This window comes from Carlito syrichta, unplaced genomic scaffold (assembly GCF_000164805.1).
Source record: "Carlito syrichta isolate Samal-C Ts95f unplaced genomic scaffold, Tarsius_syrichta-2.0.1 Scaffold315550, whole genome shotgun sequence".
NCBI classification, from domain to species: Eukaryota; Metazoa; Chordata; class Mammalia; order Primates; family Tarsiidae; genus Carlito; species Carlito syrichta.
This window is the reverse complement of record NW_007259646.1, coordinates 375,751-382,777: the sequence shown is the minus strand read 5'-3', so window position 1 is coordinate 382,777 and position 7,027 is coordinate 375,751.

The following is a 7,027-nucleotide window of genomic DNA, read 5'->3' as shown; positions in this document are numbered from 1 at the left end:
ACTGTAAGAAGCTGTTCCTCCTACCTTGATTCCAAAGAGATACCAATATAGAGATTATGAATTGGAGCTATACTTATGATCATGAAATTTGGTGCTCAATGTGTTATTGCCTCAATGTTTTCTAACGGATTGCATGTGACTGTGATAAAGCAACAGTCTATGATAGCTAAACAAAGAGACAGTCATTTCAGTTTATGTTTGAACTTCCATTCTTCTGTACAAATCAAAGTGGTATCCAGCTGCTTACTTAACCTAGTCATAAAACACTGTTTTATCACACATATCTGTGCATATCTATAAACATATTATATAAACCATTACAATATGAGAAAGTTGAGGTTTCAGTTGCATCAGAATCAGGAAATACAGAGTTAAGATTGCCAATTTAAACTCGGACTCCTCTTTTCATTATCAGTAATATAATAGTGCCTTTCATTTCATGAATTCATTGTTTGAGACCGTTTATGCTTTATGTGAGCATCTGGTAATGAGTGACAGACAAAACTGCAAACCTGGAGAGGACCATTCTTCGTTAGGATCACAGTATGTCTAGCCTATCGTTTTACATCCATAATCCCCAAACAGTGCAAGCCTGAGATACTTATAAGTGTTCGTTCATTTAATGCGCATATCCTTACACCCACAATGTATCACGTGGAGCACAACTGAGTTTGACCAAATCATTGGACTTCTAGACAGAAAGGCTACTGAACATTGAGTATTTTACTAATAGTATTTATGGGATTATAGCTAATCATGTAAGAAAACATCCAAAGAAAAAACTTAGAAAATATTAAGAGGTATAAAAAAATAAAATTACATTTTGCAGAATATATTTACTGCCCTTTACAGGTGCATCTACATTTGTATTTTACAAAATCAACATGCCATTCAAACAGTTGTATAGGCCACTTCTTTCGATGTTAATATTTTATGACCATTCTTCCACCACAATACTTTTTTTTTTTTTTTTGAGTTGGAGTCTCACTCCTTCGCTCAGGCTGGAGTGCCGTGGCACACACGCTCACAGCCACCCCAGGGTCGACCCGCTGGGCTCCGACGACCCTTCCGCCTCAGACTTCCAAGTAGCCGGAACTACAGATGCGCACTACCAAGCCCGGCTAATTTTTTTTCTTTAATTGTAGAGACGAGGTCTCACCTAGTTGCCCGGGCTAGTCTCGAACCCTCAGGCTAAAGCAATCCACTCACGTCGGCCTCCCAAAGTGCTGGGACTACAGGCTGAGCCACCGAGCCCGGCAACAATATTTTTTTTACAACGTGGTTGATTAAGGCTATGAATTTTTGTTGTATAAATGTGAAAATCATTTTCATCACTACTTTCTTGGTTTTGGACTTTAAAATAAATTTCTATTATAAAAAAGCTTACATCATATCAACATTAATTTTTTTAGAATAATTTTTCAGAAATAGAATTTGTGTACAGGACAAAAAAAGTGTAAGGTTTTTGATATCTATTGCTAACATTATCTTTCAGGAAGTTTATTGTGCATCATTTCTACTCCCTGGACAATATTCCTTTAAGTGGAATTGATTATGGAAACATCTATGCTCATATTTTGCTAAGAAACTTATTCAACAAATTCAACTGTTACTTCTAGTTCTACTTTATAAATATAAACAATAAAATGCTTATTAAAAATCTAGACATGGTATTTCATTCTTATACCGTTGAAGTGAAGGCAGATGACAAGCAACTGCTGCCTAGTGCCCCAAAATGGACCAATCAAGACCGGACTCATTTTGCCTGTGAGCTCAAAGTTTTTGGCATAATCACTTTGGGATAATGTTTAAAAAAACAAACAAACAAACATTTGAATTTCTGAGTAAATGAACAGACAGAGAGGGAAACTCAGCAGCATAATAGCACAGAGAGGTTGAGTGTGTACAGTCACCAAAATGTGCATGCTCTATGCATATTTGTGTTCAAACATGAAATAAAATGACTGAGAAAATAGAATGTAGAAAATATAGTGCAATATGGGAGATATTTTTATGACCACAATCTCATTATCCCATTGGAGGTAAACACTGTATTTGCTTACTTCATCTCTTGGTATAGAGTCAGTGAGACAGCCAGACTGATGCAAACTAAATTTCCTCATTTTTCAGCCAGGCTTGGTGGCTCAGCCTGTAATCCCACACCTTGGGAGGCTGAGGTGAGTGAATTGCCTGAGCCCGCGGGTTCGAGACCTGCCTGGGCAACTTGGCGAGACCTCATCTCCACAATAAAAAATTAGCCGGGCGTGGTAGCGTGCACCTGTAATTCCAGCTACTTGGAAAGCTGAGGCGGAGGGATCACCAGAGCCCAGCAGGTTGAGGTTGCAGTGGCCGGAAGCAGCCACTGCACTCCTGTCTGGGCGACAGAGTGAGACTCCAACTCAAAAAAAAAAAAAAAATTCCTCATTTTTTTAACCAATGACCCATAATTGTGTTTGAATACTTGCATTAGTATTTCTATACATTACTTTTTGAAAAATAGTATTTTATTTCTCTTTGTCTTACATTTCAAACAAGTTCCCATATTCTTCTCTTTTTATTAACTGTGAATGGATTCCAATTTATTCACCCTGGTAAGAGAGACAGATTTTTCAAGCTTATAACAACTGTTCACCTAATTGTATTCAAATGGAGTGCATATTGTTGTTGTTGTTTTGCTGCTGCAGCATTTTAACACCTACAGTTGGTTGGTCTTATATTGGTGTGCTGTTATTTGTAAACTTCAGAGGCTTACACATACACACACACACACACACACACACACACACACGCATGCCACATATATATAAACAGCCTCCCACACACATGCACATACCCACAACCAAATGTATGCACATATGCATGCATGTGCACACACACAAACACTACACATGCACACTTCTGTCACACTCACCCATGCACACTTAACACCAGGACCTGGGAATCCAAGATAATTCATATCCTGAAGTACAACTTCCCACTGTATGAAATGAAAAGCGTTCCCATAGGCAGCAAGCACATTCACGTGGTGTATTTTAGTTTTGTTGTTTTGGTGGTGATGATCAGTTTCTATTGGGCCCAGATGCAGAAAGTTAACCAAATATGCATCAAAGCTATTGATCACCAGTGATCCGACCAAGGCCCCTCTCATTTATGTATTTATTCCATTTTAGCTCCTTTTTTCCTCCCCACATAAGAAGCCATACTACATGTTTAATACATGTCTTTCTTTTTTGAGGGTGCTCTTTAAGACAATTTAAGTTTATGGCATCGTTCTGTCAAAATTTTAAAAGAAGCCAAACATCCATTTCTTTCAGACTTTAAATGTTTCAAAGTATACCTTGTGTTTCCACCTTTTTAAAAACAAGCCACCCTTCCAATACTATCACTGTTAGAAATGAATCAATCTCCCTGGGAACTAACTTCTCCTTCCAGTTCTTCTAATCTGCCTGTTTCTTTCCCAAACTGAGCCCCACCATCCTTTGCTCCTTTGCTTTCACTTTTCTTCCAGTTCGTTTATCTCCCAGGACTTTACCAAAACACAATGAAAATGTTGTCAATTATTACAAGAATGCTAATGCATGAATGAAATTTTCAAAAAAACTTTTCTTAATAAGCCATATTTGTCATGATTTTTTATTCGCATGTCCTTCCATGTCCATCTCCTACATAGTATGGTTTGTAGAAAAAATATAAACTAAGTCTTCCAGGTAGTCTGTGTTGGATGCTTGAAAAACAGAGATAAGATACATGCTTTTCAATCCCTGTATTCTAGCCACAATGAAGATTTAGATTAATATTTATATTATATATATTTATATAATATATTTAATATATATATTAAAGGACAATGAAAGCAGCATTTAATTAAGAGTAAGATTTTCCTAGAGCTTAATTTTTTTTTAACTTCAGCAAAATCACTGGGATTGATGTGGTCAAACACGTCTTCACAATAGACCTCTTTCTTCTTCTCCACTAATCCATTATTAATCTTAATTTATGGATAAGGAAATTGAGGTTTAACACAAATAACTTACCCATGACCATACAGTTGTCAGGACTGGAATCAAGGATTTTTGTTTTTAAACCCCAAAGTCCATGCACTAATGTGGCTTACCCAGTTGTTTGCTACTGTGGTCAAAACTTGACATCAGGATGTCTCCATTATTCTGTAGACCTCATTTACTCAAAAAACGTGGCCAATCCTCTGTGCCAGGTGCTGTGCTAGGCACTACAGATAGGGGTTGCTTACATGCCAAGCCCAAACATTCTTATTCAGGTGAAGTGCAATAAAGTACATATCAACGGCATCTGTAAAGAGGAAAATATAATAAGGAAGCCTAAAGAACAAAGAGATCAAAATTGAGCTCCCTTGTGGATTACTGCTGCTCCACCTGGTTTTGCTGCAAAATAAGTCTCCCATTCCCAACTGTATACTCACCCTGATTGATATCCTACGTATTTGATTCAATCTGATACCTTTAGATAAAACATGATATATTTGTACACATTTATCATCATGATTATCCAAAATGATTCTTTGGAATTTAGCATTCAGTTCCTAATTTTATAAACATAAAACCATAATATAAATCTGTTTTTGATTGAAAGGTGAAGACTTCCTACGACCCCTGTAACAATCTATCTATTTGTTTCACTCTTTAAGAAGCTGTTCATTAAAGTCCATGCAGCACAATAATACTATAAGAAAGGGACTAGAAGTCGTGGGAAATGACCAGGGGAAAGGGGGTGGGATTGGCAGTTGAGGGAAATGCCATGGAGGGGAGTGCGAAGCACATTGTCAACAAGGGAACCTACATAATGAACATTTGTATATTCAACCCTGAATTGTACCCTACATCTTTAAGATAAAAAAATATAAAGTTTTAAGAAGCCCATAAAGTGGCAATGAATGAAAATCAAGAAAGTGCTATTTTGAAAGATATTTCATAAAATTATGTGTAGGCATTCCAGAACTTAGAACCAAGGAAGCCACAGTTTGGATTTTTTGCCTGTCTGATGACACCAATCATATCAACATTGTAAGCAGCATCATAACAAAAAAGACATGATTTGGTCAGGAGGCTCAGAGGGTCACCTCCAGGTCACTCATCCACATACATGAGTGGCATTTTATGATTTTGTCCAGTGCTGCCCTGAGGTACACATTAACTTTAACTGAAGCAAATTTCTGAAGTTTTTCTCAGGAATGATTCCAAGCAATTTCCCTTCTTTATTCATTTGTAATGTGTTGACATTAATTAGTACCTATTCCTGGAGTGTGTTCAGGCTTCAGTGACAGACAGAAAGGAATGATTTCTGAACAGATTAGACACATAGCCTCCTGGCACATTTCCAAAGGATGCAGGAACTGCCTGCTGTTCTCAGGAGCAAATCTTCCTCAGGGTGGTTCACATTCCTCAATAGGATCCAAAGATCTTAAAAGATAAAAGAAAATAGTTCTGCTTAATAGTAATAATCACTCTCATTTCATTTGTAAGGAAGCAGGAAAAAATGGCAAAAAATAGTAATAATCACTTTTCCTTAAGAAACTCGAGAGTCTCTGGGTTACTGTCCAAGATCCATGAAGGAAAAAAGCTAAAATCATTTAATGACCATGTATGGTGATTCAGCAAGTCAATGTCAAACACAAGTCTGACTCTAGGCACCTCTGGCTTTATGTTATTTAAACTTTATATATTTCTTTACACATTCCTGATCCAAGATCTGCACAAACTGCTTCTATGTTTCAATGAAATGAACTTTGTGAAGGATAGCCTCATCACGTCAATTAGGCTAGATTTAGAATCAAAGAATGAAGAGAGTGAAAGAGTAGTATGGAATACTCCACATATAGTAGGTCTTCACTGAATTGGGGAAATCTTCCCATTGGTCAGACAGCTGTGATACTCCTGTGTCATTTCAGAGCTTCACTGGAAAATGTTATTAAATCCTACTCTTTGCCCTCAGCTTGGCATGCTAGGTCCTTCATTTATAACACTTATTTGATTATTAGAAAAATGAGGATAGAGAATGAACAAATGAAAAATAAAGAATGAGGAAAGACAACTAAAACTGTGTTTTTAAGAAGAAAGTGTGAAGCCAAGAACAGTGGTGCAGGTCTATAGTCCAAGCTACTCAGGAAACAAAGGCAGGAGGATTGCTTGAGGTCAGGAACTTGCCAGCATGGGCAACATAGTAAGACTTTGTCTCTTTAATTCAAGATAACGTAATTTTTAAAAGGGTGTGAATACCCCTTTTAAACTCTAATAAACTATTCAATAGTGAGAAGTCTGCCATACAAACTCTAATAAACTATTCAATAGTGAGAAGTCTGCCATAGTAGAAATACTATGGCAACATAGATGGTATCTGAGTGAAACAAGGAAAACCAGACTGAGACGTATAATCTAGCTTCATTTGTAAAAATTTTAAATGCAAGTACACAAAATAGTAATACACATTTCACAAGAACATATACAAACACAAAGATACTTGACTAATACACTAGGTTATTTTTTAGAGGAAACAAGGAAATAGGCATAGGAAATGGGATAAAATAAGATAAAGAAATAAACAAGGGAGAGGATTTCTCGGGACCAGTTGTGGAAATGAGCCATGAGCTGAGGAATATAATTAGCTCAACTCTGCATTTAAAACATTTTTTAAAAATTAAGGGCCATACTAATGTCCAGAGCTGGGTAGACAGCAAGGAACTCTGGCTCCCCATCTTACTTTATTCTGTGTGTTATGACAATATTGTTAAGCCTAGCCTATTAACAAGAACATCCCAAGCAAACTCCTCACTAGGTACGTTCACAACTGTTATTACAGGAATCTACAGAAGAGATGACTATGTTTCTGGTGTACATACTGCCTTTTCACATGCAAGCAAAGAAAAACAAAAACTTTCCTGCAGTTACAGAAGGAAACAAGACTCGAGTATACATGATTTTTTGAATTTTTTTGAGCCCCATTAGTTTGTTATCATCCATTAGAGAAGTATCAGCTAAATTTGATCCACATCCAG